General features: G+C 37.0%; 1 pseudogene; it reads left to right on the top strand.

Moving 5' to 3' along the window:
- Nucleotides 1-376: 376 nt before the first annotated feature.
- On the top strand, nucleotides 377-14,335 carry LOC145802149 (phytosulfokine receptor 1 pseudogene; annotated as a pseudogene).
- Nucleotides 14,336-15,994: the final 1,659 nt, after the last annotated feature.

Genomic DNA, 15,994 nt, shown 5'->3' with positions numbered 1-15,994 from the left:
CTTCCCAACGCATGCAATCTAAACTTCCCAACATACCTAGTAACCCACGAACCTTCCCAATAGCAAGTAATCTAGTAATATCAATTATTAATAGAGATCTAAGATGTTCAGGTCCAGAGATTTCGATTATTGAATTGCAAAAGTGTTTCAAACTTTCAATTGTGGTGATTTCCCTAATTCGCACATAATCATCAACTGCATCTGTTGCCACTCCATATGTTAGCATTTTAATTGCTAAAGTTATCTTTTGAAGTGGAGACAATCTGAGGATATGAGCTACATCTTCTTCTTTTTTAAACAAAATATGTGTCATGTGCTTTAATGTCATTCAAAATTCGCAGATACAGATAATGACACATTCCAAAACGTCATTGAAATGTTGCAGGTGAATAGACTGGATTTGCTGCAAAATAATCCGCAAACAATCAATCATGACCCTTCCTTCTTTCGTGACGTGTGTATTTATGTCATTCAATAGAACCACCTCTTTTCTTTGATTAATCACTTGCTCATAGAATCTGTATCATACTAGCATTGTTTATCTCATAAAGACACAGAAGTGCGACAATGTTTTCATCATTAGAGGATGAGGACGAAGAAAATGATGAAAAATCAGTGAACAAATAAGAAGTTGAGCTAGTCATTATGCTCTGCTTTTCAAGTATGGGTTGGTTTCAGATACAACGTTGTTTGCTAGGTATATATATTACATGGTTTAATCTGTTTATATCTATTTTTTGAGGGAAATAATTAATGGAGGAAAAAAGAAATGGAAAATATTTAATGGAGGGAAAAAGAAATGGCAAAGGAATTGAAGGAAACAGAAATTGAGGGAAACAAATTTTTCGGCCGGACAACCAGCGTTTTGCTGACAGCCAAAAATTCACTATTGGAGAGTTGGATATCAGATAGAGGAATTTCTCAAATTTTTACACAAAATTTGATGAAATATTTAATACACCATTTGTAACGCCCTCAAAATATTACATAAATCAACTATTCATAAGATCTACTGACATAACAGAAATGTTATATTTTCATTCTTCAGAGTTAATATTACAAAAGATATTACTTGCATTACACTTTCATAAATGTTCATCTTGAAATTATAGCATGTAACTCTAAAAGTTAATAACAAAATAAGTGTCCTATGGGCTTATATCTTTCCAAGTTATCACTTGGTTACAACAAAAGAAGAGTCCTAGCTCTATACATATAAAGCCCTCGCCTTGAAATTACATTAAACACAAAACAAAATATGCAAAATGGATATTTCAGCCCCTAAACCTTCGAAGTTATGACCTTGGAGGCGGCATGTCACCCGTACCTGAAAATGGTTTCCTAAGTAGGGTGAGCCAAAGCCTAGTAAAGATATGCCAAACAATATATGAGGATTAACTAAAATATGAGCATTAGATAAATGTGCAACCTTCTTAACCAACACACATTCTCATCAAGGTCATTCAATATAGATAGCCAAAGTCTCAATTCATTTCCATCCTTCCATTTCGGGTAAATCAATTAACCAAGTCATTATTATCAAGCAACCAATATGAGACTACAACTCAATGGTTCACAATATATTTGTCAATCCAACGCTTCTATTTCTTGCCATTTTACGGAACCACGTCCGAGGGAACTAGCACCCATAAATATATAAGATTTCGGGACTTTCATCCTGGACACTCCGGCCAACTTAATTATCAATGGAGTCCATCCCCTATCTCCTCCCAAATAGTGGAGTACATCCCCTATCTCTTCCCAAACAAAGATATATATACAATGTATTTAAACACGTTATCATATACAATGACCAATCAAATCACATATTCAATGGTTTAATCCAACCGTCACATTCAATGACATGATCTAATTGATTAGTTTCAATTCACCTAATCCTCATGCAGTTTCTACAACAATCATAGCTATCCTCCACCGTTAGCCCAAAGCAGATATTTCTAAACAAATAAATAAATCTAACAAATAGATAATTTATGATATTTTCCATAGATGAGTGATTTATCAAATCCAACTACACAACTCATTTGTGCATCCTTCCAATTTCATATTTCTTATAACAATTTCATTATTTGTACCAATAATTTATTTAACTCATATTAGGGCAAATCTTCCCCTTTTTCAAACATCAACCCCCAAGACTCAATTTCATCATTTATATACAAATAACCCCATTTTCAAGACCTCACATACACATATGGAGCCCAAAATCGACAACCCCTCTTTCAAAATTTCAAACCCAAACCCTAACTTCACCCAAACTTCCCAACTCCACCATTTATGCAAAAATGACAAATATTTAGGTTAAAACCCATATTAAAGAATAGAGCATCCCTACCTCAAATGTAAAGCCCAAAGAGGAAGAAGGAAAAACTTGAAGATGCCCAAAACTCAAACTTTTTCGGATTAAAAGGAAGCCCACGCAAAACTCTAACTTTTTAACAAAGGGAGTAAGGTAGAGAGACCCAAGATCATAGAGTGTTTGTAGAGAAAGAGTGTGTTTTAGAGAGAGAGGCAGCCGAATTAGTGTTTTGAGTGAAGAAGAGACCAAAAAGTGATGTAAAATCACGTTGCTGCGAACTGATATACGCAGTCCTCGCTCGAGCGACCAGACACAACAGTGAACTCGCTCGAGCGCAAGAAGCGTCACTCGAGCATAGAATGCAAAGCTTCAAGTCTGCCACCAACGCAGACGCACGCTCGAGCGCAAGAAGTGTCGCTCGAGTGAAGAAACAATTACACAAGGCTCGCTCGAGCACAAGAAGCCTCGCTCGAGCGATGCACTTTCACCTTCTTCAAAAAGCTACGTCTTGGAGAAAAACCTGAAGACCCTCATTTCTCGCTCCAGCGCAAGAAATCTAGCTCGAGCGAAGAAGCAAACTATACAAGGCTCGCTCGAGTGCAAGAAGCCTCGCTCGAGCGAAGAGGCCAAAATCTGGGCAATGACCATTTGTACCAATAGACAACCAACCTGTTCCAAACTTGCCCAACAAATCCCAAAACTCAAATTCAAAGAAGTAAAGGGAGGAAACAAGACATAGACAACAACAGACAATCACGGAACCCGAGTCCGGAACACAATAAAGGTCGGGGTGAAACAGAGATCGCTATAACCTCCCCCCCTTAAAGAATTTCGTCCCCAAAATTTTGGTACAAGTTTCAAAACCATGATTTTCCAATTTTCAAAATGATTACAATTCAATTCTCGTTATCATGATCCGTCCACTGGTCATTCAATCGCTTCTCAAGAGATGAATTTCACCAAAACATGGCTTAACATATATTACCAATATGCATCTTCCGAAATTTAGCTAATTTCAACACATACATCTCATGCTTTTCAAAACATATTCAATGTTTATGACAAGTTTACAATTTCTCCAAAACTTAAGCATAGACAATGTTCTCATTAATTTAAAACTACACAATGTTCACATTAAACTCGCATTTCCGAAACACATGCAACCTTTACAATGCTTTCATAATCCAAAACATATACAATGTTTTTATAGCTCATAAGCAAAGCCAAAATTCCGACATACATTCAAACATCAATAAATAAGTTCAGATATTTCTCTCGGACTTCCAATTCACGCTCCCACGTTGCTTCCTCAAGCCCATGATGTTTCCATAATACTTTGACCAAGGGAATCGTCTTGCCTCGCAAGACTTGGTCCCGTCTATCTAAGACTCACACCGGTCTCTCTTCATACGAGGCATCCTCATCTTCCTCTAAGTCAGTCCAATCCAACACATGTGATAGATCTGGCTCATATTTTCGAAGCATACTAATATGAAACACGTCATGCACTCTGGAAAGTTGTGGCGGCAACGCTAAACGATATGCAACCTCTCCAATCCGCTCAAGGATCTCAAAAGGACCAATAAACCGAGGGGATAACTTCCCACTCTTCCCAAATCTCATCAAGCCCCATCTAGGTGATATTTTCAAAAAGACATGATCACCCACCTCAAATGACAAAGGTCTCCTCCTACGGTCGGCATAACTCTTTTGGCGACTCTGGGCTGTAACCAACATCTTACGGATAAGTGCCACCTTCTCTGTCGTTTCCTGAACCAACTCTAGACCTAACAAAGCTACGTCGCCCACCTCGGCCCAACACATTGGAGATCTACACGGTCGGCCATACAAGGCCTCAAACGGTGCCATGCCAATACTCAATTGGAAACTATTATTGTAGGCAAACTCCACTAAGGGTAGGTGTCTCTCCCACGACCCCTTAAAATCAAGGACACAACCTCTAAGCATATCCTCAAAGATCTGAATGGTACGCTCGGACTGCCCGTCAGTCTGAGGATGGTAAGCTGTGCTAAAAGTCAATCTAGTGCCCAAGGCACTCTGTAAACTCTGCCACAACCGAGCAATGAAACGTTGGTCTCTATCTAAGACAATCGTCACTGGGACTCCGTGCAACCTCACCATGTCCCGAATATACAAGTCAGCAAGGTAGTCTACCGAATCTCTTACACGCATAGAAATAAAATGCGCTGACTTGGTTAACCGATCAACTACCACCCAAATGGCATTGTGACACGCTCCTACTTCCACTCAACTATAGGCAAGGGTTGCAACAAACCAGCTGGCCTCTGGTGTTCGGCCTTCACTTGCTGACAAGTAAGGCGCCTCGATACAAACGCTGCCACATCTTTTTTCATACCTCTCTACCAAAACTGGCGACTCAGATCATGATACATCTTTGTGCCACCCGGATGCACCACAAGGCGTGAATGGTGAAACTCTCGGAGTATTTCTTCTCAGCAAGACTCCGGCACAAACAAGCGGTCACGGTATCTCACACTTAGGTCGGGATACACAGTCAAACCCTTCGCTACCTTCCCACTGGAGATCTTCTTTCGGAGGGATTTTACCTCGAAGTCACCCTTTTGCGTTTCCAACACTCGGATCACAAGTGTAGGTTGTGCAACTACAGAGAACAAGGCTGCAGACTCAACAAACTCGCTCCAATGCATGTCAAACTCGCCAAGAGAACCCAACATCTTCCATTCCTAAATAGCTATACAAGCTACACTACTGATGGACTTACTACTTAGGGTATCGGCCACAACATTGGCCTTTCCCGGATGATAGTGCAACTCGAAATCATAATCTTCTATGAACTCCATCCACCTTCTCTATCTCAAATTTAAGTCCTTCTGTGTAAACAGATGCTTCAGACTCTTATGATCAGAAAACACCTCAAACCACCATACAGATAGTGCCTCCAAATCTTCAAGGCAAAAATCACCGCTGCTAACTCTAAGTCATGAGTAAGGTAGTTTGTCTTGTGTGTTTTCAACTGTCGTGAGCCATAGGCTACTACTTTCCCCTCTTGCATCAGTACACAACCCAAACCCTCTCGTGAGGCATCACAATACACTGAATAGCCCAAACCCCTCTCCGGAATAATCAAGACTAGAGCGGTGGTAAGTCTAACTTTAAGTTCTTGGAACGACTTTTCACAAGTCTCACTTCACACAAATTTGACCTCTTTTCACGTCAATCTAGTCAAAGGCGAAGCTAAATCTTTCACAAATCAACGGTAATATCCGGCTAATCCCAGAAAGCTACGGATCTTAAAGGCATTCTTAGACTGTGCCTAATCTTGCACTGCCTCAATTTTGGATGAATCTACAGTCACCCCTTCCCCGGAAACCACATGGCCTAAAAACTTAACTTCTTTTAACCAAAATTCACACTTTTCAAACTTAGCATATACCTTATGGGCTCTAAGCAACTCAAGCACCACTCGTAAGTGTTTCTCGTGCTCCTCCTCAGAGGGTGAGTAAATCAGAATGTCATCCATAAAGACGACTACAAAACAGTCTAAGAACTCTCGAAAGATTCGGTTCATTAAGTCCATAAACACAACTGGGGCATTGGTTAGCCCAAAAGGCATCACCAGAAACTCATAATGGCCATACCGCGTACGGAATGCCATTTTCGGGATATCCTCCTCTCTGACTCTCAACTGATGGTAGCTCGATCTCAAATCTATCTTAGAGAAACAACGGGATCCTTTCAACTGATCAAACAAATCATCTATACGAGGCATAGGGTACTTGTTCTTAACCGTAACACGGTTTAATTTTCGATAGTCAATACAAAGTCTCAAGGTCCCATCTTTCTTCTTAGCAAAGAGGGCCGGTGCTCTCCAAGGTGAAGTACTAGGGTGAATAAAACCCTTATCTAGTAATTCCTAGAGCTGAACCTTTAACTCACTCAACTCAGCTGGGGTGAAATGATACAGTGCCATGGAAATCGGTGCCGTGCCAGGCACTAAATCAATAGAGAACTCGATCTCTCGGTGGGGTGGTAAACTAATAAGATCCTCGGAAAAGACTTCCAAGTACTCACAAACCACTCTTGGCAACTCAATCCGGACCTCATCACACTCACTACTCATAAAGCTAGTGAGAAGATAACTAAGCTCATTCTGCCCGCACGGATCATACACCGGTGGTAAAACTCTACCAACCCGATCCCCCAAGAAATGAAATGATCGCCGCTCAAGGTACATACAGTAACCCTCTGACGGTAACAATCTATAACATCCCGGTATGACGATAACCAGTCCATACCCAAAATAACATCAAAACCCGTCATATCCATCAATACAAAAGAAAGGGAAGCCGACGGTTTGCGACCTCTATATCACAGCCCCGACACCCTTGTTTCAAAATCATCTCACCCCCAACAGGTGATACAACACATAAAGGAGATGCTAACTGTGCCAACTCCAACCCTAAAACAGATACAAACGTAGACGAAATAAATGAATGGGATGCACCCGTATCAATTAACAGATTAGCAACCGAGTTGCAAAACAAAAAGGTACCTTTCACTACTGATGGAGCCGGTATAAGATCTGGACAACGACGTTCCTCAGTTGTTACTAACTCCGGTGCAAACCTAGACAAGCTAGTAAAGGTGGCCTCAAACTCAGCCACTGGTGTGTTCAACTGTTTGAGTTGAGAAAATTGATCCCTCAGCCTCTCCCTCACTGTAGCAGGCAAGAACTTGTCCTGGAAAACTTCAACAAAGGCCTCCCAAGTCCCTTCAATGCGCTCCCGCGCATACTTCCACCACTGACCCGCTTCTCCCTTAAGTTGGAAGAATGCCAAGGTCACCCTCAAACCTCTGTCTTCGATGCCGAGCATCTCAAACGTCTTCATCATCTGTTCCAGCCACTCATCAGCCTTTAGTGGCTCCTCAGGGTCACCCAAAAACTCATCCGGATTTGACCGAAAGAACTCCCTCTTCAGAAAAGACGGCCCTTCCTCAGTTACTTGGGCCTGGACTTGATTCTCAGCCATGAGAATGTCCATAGATTTCCTCAATGCTCCGGTCATTTCACGGCTAAGGCACCCATGGCCTGTTGACCTACTGGCTCGGCCACGTTGGCCAGACCCATTCCTTCCTCCTGCGCCGGAATCCCATCCGGTATAGGCATCTCATGCCTCCTAGGCCTACTACGCCTACCACCACGACCTCATCCTGACATCCTAATAAAGGTAACAAAGGGATTATCACATTTGCAAGTGTGCCGAAGATATCTCACTCACGTCCAAATACAATGGACAACTGTAATTCACTCCACGTAAGCACATAATCACATAAACACATATTGATTTCGTTTCCAAATAATGATCGTCCCGTGGCGTCGCTAGAGTTCCAGTTAGAAACGGCAGTGATCAAGTGCCTTTCCAACAAGACTCCTAGAAACCCATGGACCCGATCAACATCCCAGAAATTAAATTTCATACCCAAATAGTCACATAAACATGTTATCATACAAGCACATAACATCATACTTAAGTCTCTAACAAACGAGACAAACCCATTGTGGTACTAACCAATTCCCACATACCTAAAGTATTCAAACCCGATATGCTCTGATACCAAGTTGTAACGCCCTCAAAATATTACATAAATCAACCATTCATAAGATCTACCGACATAATAAAAATGTTATATTTTCATTCATCAGAGTTAATATTACAAAAGATATTACATGCATTACACTTTCATAAATGTTCATCTTGAAACTATAACATGTAACTCTAAATGTTAATAACAAAATAAGAGCCCTACGGGCTTACATCTTTTTAAGTTGTCACTTGGTTACAACAAAAGAAGAGTCCTAGTTCTATACATATAAAGCCCTCAGCTTGAATTTACATTAAACACAAAACAAAATATGCAAAATGGATCTTTCAGCCCTTAAACCTTCGAAGCTATGACCTTGGAGACGACATGTCATCTGTACCTGAAAATAGTTTCCCAAGTAGGGTGAGCCAAAGCCCAATAGAGATATGCTAAACAATATATGAGGATTAACTAAAATATGAGCATCAGATAAATGTGCAACCTTCTTAACCAACACAGATTCTCATCAAGGTCATTCAATATAGATAGCCAATGTCTCAATTCATTTCCATCCTTCCATTTCGGGTAAATCAATTAACCAAGTCATTATTATCAAGCAACCAATATGAGACTACAACCCAATGGCTCACAATTCAATACATTTGTCAATCCAACACTTCTATTTCTTGCCATTTTACGGAACCACGTCCTAGGGAACTAGCACTCATAAATATATAGGATTTCGGGACTTTCACCCTGGACACTCCGGTCAACTTAATTATCAATGGAGTCCATCCCTATATCCTCCTAAACAATGGAGTACATCCCCTATCTCCTCCCAAACAAAGATACATATATAATATATTTAAACACGTTATCATATACAATGATCAATCAAATCACATATTCAATGGTTTAATCCAATCGTCATATTCAATGACAAGATCCAATTGATTAGTTTCAATTCACCTAATCCTCATGCAGTTTCTACAAGATAGCCCAAAGCAGATATTTCTAAACAGATAAATAAATTCAAGAAACAGATAATTTATCCTATTTTCCATAGATGAGTGATTTATCAAATCCAACTACACAGCTCATTTGTGCATCCTTCCAATTTCATATTTCTCATAACAATTTCATTATTTATACCAATAATTTATTTAACTCATATTAGGGAAAATCTTCTCCTTTTTCAAATATCAACCCCCAAGACTCAATTTCATCATTTATATACAAATAACCCCATTTTCAAGACCTCACATACACATATGGAGCCCAAAATCAACAACCCCTCTTTCAAAATTTCAAACCCAAACCCTAACCCTAACTTCACCCAAACTTCCCAACTCCACCATTTATGCAAAAATGACAAATATTTTAGGTTAAAACCCATATTAAAGAGTAGAACATCCCTACATCAAATGTAGAGCCCAAAGAGGAAGAAAGAGAAACTTGAAGATGCCCAAAACTCAAACTTTTTCGAATCAAAAGGCAGCCCACGCAAAACTCTAACTTTTTAACAAAGGGAGTAGGGTAGAGAGACCCAAGATCATGGAATATTTGTAGAGAAAGAGTGTTTTAGAGAGAGAGGCAGCCGGATTAGGGTTTTGAGTGAAGAAGAGACCAAAAAGTGATGTAAAATCACGCTGCTGCGAACTGATATACGTAGTCCTTGCTTGAGCGAAGGAGTCGTCGCTTGAGCGACCAGACACAACAGTGAACTCGCTCGAGCGCAAGAAGCGCCGCTCGAGCGTAGAATGCAAAGCTTCAGGTCTACCAGCAATGCAGACGCACGCTCGAGTGCAAAAAGTCTCGCTCGAGCGAAGAAACAATTACACAAGGCTCGTTCAAGCGCAAGAAGCCTCGCTCGAGCGACGCACTTTCACCTTCTCAGAAAAGCTGCGTCTAGGAGAAAAACCTGAAGACCCTCATTTCTTCCTTGAGCGCAATAAATCTCGCTCGAGTGAAGAAACAAACTATACCAGGCTCGCTCGAGCGCAAGAAGCCTCACTCGAGCGAAGAGGCCAAAATCTGGACAATGACCATTTGTACCAATAGACAACCAACCTGTTCCAAACTCGCCCAACAAGTCCCAAAACTCAAATTCAAAGAATTAAAGGGAGGAAACAAGACATAGACAACAACAGACAATCACAGAACCCGAGTCTGGAACACAATAAAGGTCTGGGTGAAACCGGGATCACTATACCGTTGGAGATGCCCTAAATTGTACGAACATCATTAAATTTTCATCTAATTAATTTTAAATTTGAACAAAAATTTGAATGGATATGAACTACTCAAACTAATTCATTAAAATTTTATCAAAATCTTTTTTAAAAAATTTCTCTTATCCTAAATTTATCTTTTCATCAAATTTGGGGGAAAAAAAAGTTCATATGTTTCATCTTTTTTAATTGTCATCAAATTCTAGTTTGGCGAAGAATTTTGTTTTTATAACTTGATATTCAAATCAACTTATGCGCTCATTGACTAATTTGATGAACTATTTGATAAATTCTGAATTTGATAATAAAAAAAAAATTCTCTCCCTTAGATTTGTTGAACATTTGATCATTAAATTGGAAATGATTTTTAAATGTTTTTTATTAAATTTAAATTTGAAAAAAAATAATAAAAAAAATTGACATTAAAGCAAATTAACCTTGTAGTCAATCAGTGAATCAAACGAAATTTTTGTTTTTCAGTCATTTTAAATACTCCTTGGTCTTTACTTTACTACTCTTCTCAAATCCGAATAATTTGCATTTTATTTGCTATTTTCTTATTTGAAGTCTCTAAAAAAAATTTAGCCATTCATATTTTTAGTTTTTTTTTTCAATTTATTCTACAAGTTAACTTATGTTAAAAAATTATGCAAAATATAACACATCAACAAAAACGTGACATAAATATATTATTATATATAATTTATATAATAATATATTTTTTATATTATGTGGTAGTTAATATAGCATTTTCAATTAAATTTTGAACATAAGTTAATTTTACTAGTTAATTAGAAAGAAAAAAAAGCTTGAAACATGAACGATTAAAGTAAAAAAATAAATAAATAAAATTTAAGAACCAAATTAAAAAAACATCCAAACATAAAAAGAATAAAATGTAATTGGAAAAATTACTATTCAGTGTGAATTTTGAAAAATTATTACACAAAGAGAGGTCGAAAAATTATTGCACGAAATTACTGTTCAAAGTGTGGTTTAGTTTTGATACACAAAGGGAGGTTGAAAAATTATTACAAAGAATAATTTTATATTTTCTAAGTCATAATCAAATATAACTAAATATCTCACGAGTTATAACTAAAATATTATTATAATTACATAAGAAAATGACATAACTAAGAATGCAAATAGTACACGTACACCCTTTTCCTAAGGTGTGTATAGTAGAATTTTTCCTTGATTAATTCTCACCAATTACCATTTATTATGCCTCTTCATATTTCTCAATCACCCAATCAAATAATTAATACCTTACATTCTCTACTAATCATACTACTATAAAGCATCATGTAACCGTACTCTCAGACTACCGAATAATCACCCCCCTCAACTTAATTAAACATCTTTTTTCTAACGAAATCTCATCATTTTTATAAACTTGATTTTGTTTTGATAAACTTGTTTCATTAATTTCTTTAAAAAAAATTTAAAAAATAGTTTCATGAGAAAAATAAAAAGTAATTATCATTTTTATATTTAAAATAAATTTTTTTATCAAATTAATTTCTATTTTTTCAACAAAAATTAATTTTAAAAATTCAAACTAAACATGATAAAAGTTTTCCCTCTTTCGGGCTGGTTTTACTCCTCCACACCAACTGCTGTCTTTTCCTTTGGCTACCTACTTCTCTCCCTCTCTCTCTCTCTCTCTCTACCAAAGGCGTTCTTCTAGAACTTCCCCCCCCCCCCCCCCCCCTCTCTCTCTCTCTAACACATAGCAATTGTTTCAGAGATGGATGTGTTAGAGTTGTGGGTTATCTTCATTTTCCTTCTTTTGTTCTCTTCATGAGTTTAGGTTTCGAATTCCCAAAACCTGACTTGCAATTCGAACGATCTCAAGGCACTAGAGAGTTTCTTCATTGGGTTAGATTCAGGGACTTTTAATGATTGGGGACTCTCAAATTCAACTTCTACAAATCCTAATTGCTATAATTGGTTAGGCATCATCTGCAAGTCATCTTCTTCTCTTGGTTTTCTCAATGATCCTATCGATTCTGGTAGGGTTGTGAAATTGGAACTCTCAGGAAAGAGATTGATGGGCAAACTCACCCAAACTACTTTCACTGGTTTGGACCAACTCAGAACCCCCTAAACCTCTTTATCAATTTCCTCGAAGGCTCTCTTCTTCCATCTCTGTTTCAATTACCAAATCTACAAGTCATCGACCTCAGCAAAAATGATTTCTCTAGTTCAATTTCGAATGAATTTCAACCTCCCTTTTCTCGAGATCTTCGACATTTTTGATAATTCATTCGCAAGCATGGTTCCTGTGGGGATTTGTATCAATTCAACTCAAATTCGGATCATTGATTTTGCTGTGAATTACTTCTATGGTAGAATTCCATCTGGGTTTGGGAATTGCAGCTCGTTGGAACACCTCTAGCTTGGTGAAAATTTTCTCGCCGGAGATATACCGGAGGATATTTTTCGGCTATCGAGATTGAACCAGTTGGGTCTTCAGGATAATCGGTTTTCGGGTGAGCTCAGCAGTAGAATTGGTAATCTCTCTGATCTTGTTCATTTGGATATATCATTGAATTTGTTTTCAGGGCCTATCCCAAATGTTTTTCATAGATTTGCAAAGTTACAAGAATTTTATGCTGAATCCAATAATATTTCCGGTGGAATTCCCAATTCTCTGGCGAATTCTAAGACTATCACTTCACTTGTTTTGAGAAACAATTCTTTGAATGGTGTAATTGATTTGAATTGTTCTGAAATGATCCATCTTGTTTCGCTCAGTTTAGCTACTAATCAGTTCATAGGGCCAGTTCCCAATAATCTCCCACTCTGTCCACCCCTAAAAACAATCAATCTCGCGGGAAACAACTTTACCGAGCAAATCCCAGAAATGTTTAGGAACTTTCATAGTCTCTCTAGGCTTTCAATATCAAGTTCGACCATTTTTAATCTCTCAGCTGCCCTTGATGTCTTGCAGCATTGCCAGAACTTGACTATTTTGGCTCTTACCTTTAGTTTTCATGGTGAACAATTGCCTTCCTATCCTAGTCTAGGGTTTAAAAATTTGAAGGCTTTCTTTATTGGCAATTGCAGACTCACTGGTGTGTTCCCCCAGCGGATGAGAGGTTTAATAAATTTGTAATTGTTGGATTTATCGGGGAATCAATTGGATGGAACAATTCCACCATGGTTGGGTAATTTTGAGTTTCTGTTTTACATTGACTTGTCGAACAACTCTTTTACCAAAGAGATACCAAAGAACTTGACTGGATTAAAGTGCCTCATCTCCAGGGATGTCTCACAGGAAGACCCTTCTTTAGGTTTTGCATTCCCACTTTTCCTCAAGCGAATCACGAGCGCTAACATGTTGCAGTATAATCAAATTTGGAGGTTTCCACCCACACTTGACCTCAGCAATAACTTTTTCACCGGACCCATCTAGTCCGCATTTGGGAACCTAAAAAAATTGCATTATTTGGACCTAAAATGCAACAATTTATCTGGAAACATTCTTGAGGATTGGTCTGGTACGACGAGCATAGAGATTTTGGATTTGTCCAATAACGATCTATTCGGAGCTATACCTCTTTTGTTGGTAAATCTCAACTTGCTGTCCAAGTTCAAAGTTGCTTACAATCAACTGCATGGGGCGATCCCTATTGGAGGGCAGTTTGAAACCTTTCCAAACTCGAGCTTTGAAGGGAACCTAGGTCTATGTGGTGGTGAACATTTGTCCCCGTGTCCGATTAGCGATCAAGTTCCTCAAGGAGTCTCTCCTAACAAATCGATGTGGGGAGAGATTATTGTTAAAATGTCGTTTGGGGTGGGATTTGGGACAACTTTTGATGTTATGTTCTTTTTTGTTCTAAACAAATTAACATTTTACAAAAATTGACCTTTGAGTTAAATATTAGAGAGATTTCACAGAGAAGTCCCATGATATATAAAAGAAGGAACTGTGTTCTGGTGAACGAACCATTGATATGATGATTGAAATACTTGAACGATTCAAGATAATTGTGAGAATTTGTGGATTATTTTTGTTTGTCCATAGGATTGGACCATATCTTTTGCAATATTTTCCATGCACGGAAGGTGGTTTTCAAATTTGATGGCATTTCTTTGATTTTAGTTTCTATTTGTTTCAACTCTACTGAACCATTACTTGGTTTGTAATGGACTTTCTCGTAGTAGTTATTGGTGTAAATTATGGGAACTACTACTTTTCTGTTAGAGTTATAGAAGATAATTAATGGAATGGAGCAATGTTTTAGGAGCATTGAATAATTGCTCATATTGGAGAGAACGTTTGGGTTCTATATACACATTTTGGAGTCGACTTCAGTAATCTAAATCGTTCACTTTTTAAGTTTTGTTGAATAAAATATTCGTAAAAATTACACAGGATCGGATATCGACAGTTATATGTTTGAATCACATTTTTTTTAAAAATAGATAACAAATTTAATTTCAAGAATAGCCATCTATTTTTTGTAATATAAATGTTATTGTTATAGCTATCAATATCTGATTATTTTGATTTTTTTTATGGATATTCTAATCAACAAATTTTGAAAAGTGAACAGTTTTGATGACCGAGGTTAGCCCCAAAATATGCTTACCAAACCTAAACGCTTTTTCATGTTGAGATGGCTAACTTGAAAAAATCCAAATCTTTTTCGAAAATTCTTTTTAATGAGTTTTCATTTGTATTTATTGATTTTTTTTTCATATTTTAATTAAATTATTTTTCTTTTTAGAAGCCCCTAGTTTAGATACATTTCAAAAAAAAAAAAAAACAAATTAAATAAAATATAAACATAGTTCACTAAAACAAATGAAAAGTTGAATTAAAACATGTGCATTTATGATATATCTAAAAATTAAAATAAAATATGGAAAAAAATTTAAGGAAATTTATTAGAAAATCTTCTTTGAAGTACTTATATCCTAATTAATTCATAAGATATTCTTGTATTTTAATAAAATATATTATTTTGGACATTTGACCCACAAAATCCTAATTCTCATATTTAAGATATTTGATGGACAATTTTATACTTAGAAATATATATATATATATATATATATATTTTACTTAGCAATTTGATGATGTGAATATTCACACTATGAAATATTCAACTGTCAATGTGAACATTAATGCTTACTTCACCTGATTATTATGAGGAATATTTTGATAACTATATTACCCATAGAACTTATTGGAATATAAGTAGGTGACTAGAGATTTATAAACATATGCCCCCAAAATTTACTAAAAAATGAACAAAAATCCACTTAAAAATAATTTTAAAAAATCAAACCAAACCGATGCAATTTGCTTCCTCTACTTTTCATATTTGCAAGTTGAAACAAAAAAATTAGCCATAAATTAATGGGAACCAACATTTCAATGTATGTTTGTCAAAAAAATCATGTTAGTGATGAACTTTACAAATTTTAATAATTAAAATTATAAATATTTTCAGGAATCAATAATTATTTTTGAAAGATGACATTGATTTGTAATTTTTTTAAACTTAATCACCTCTTAAGATTGTGTTCGGTTCATGAATTTGGGAAAAGATTTGAAAAGAAAAATGAAAAATGTGTGTAAAATTTAATTATATTTATTTCACATTTTACTTATATTTTTCCTTTCTTTTACCAAATTCTCCTAAATTCATGACCTAAACCAAACACAACCTAATTGAAATAGAAAAAATTACCCGTGGTCTTCTCTGTTCCCTTCTCGAGAATGATATGAGGCCGTCACAGACCTCAAATCGAAGCCATGTATCGTCTTATTTGGGCCTTAGAAGGCCCATATGACAATTGGGGAGGCCCACACCCACAACACACTGCTAATTGGACA

The sequence above is a fragment of the Camellia sinensis genome, chromosome 11 (assembly GCF_055761805.1).
Source record: "Camellia sinensis isolate YWXY chromosome 11, ASM5576180v1, whole genome shotgun sequence".
Classification (NCBI taxonomy): domain Eukaryota; kingdom Viridiplantae; phylum Streptophyta; class Magnoliopsida; order Ericales; family Theaceae; genus Camellia; species Camellia sinensis.
The sequence above is the reverse complement of the archived record's forward strand: the minus strand, read 5'-3'. Positions and strand labels throughout refer to the sequence as shown.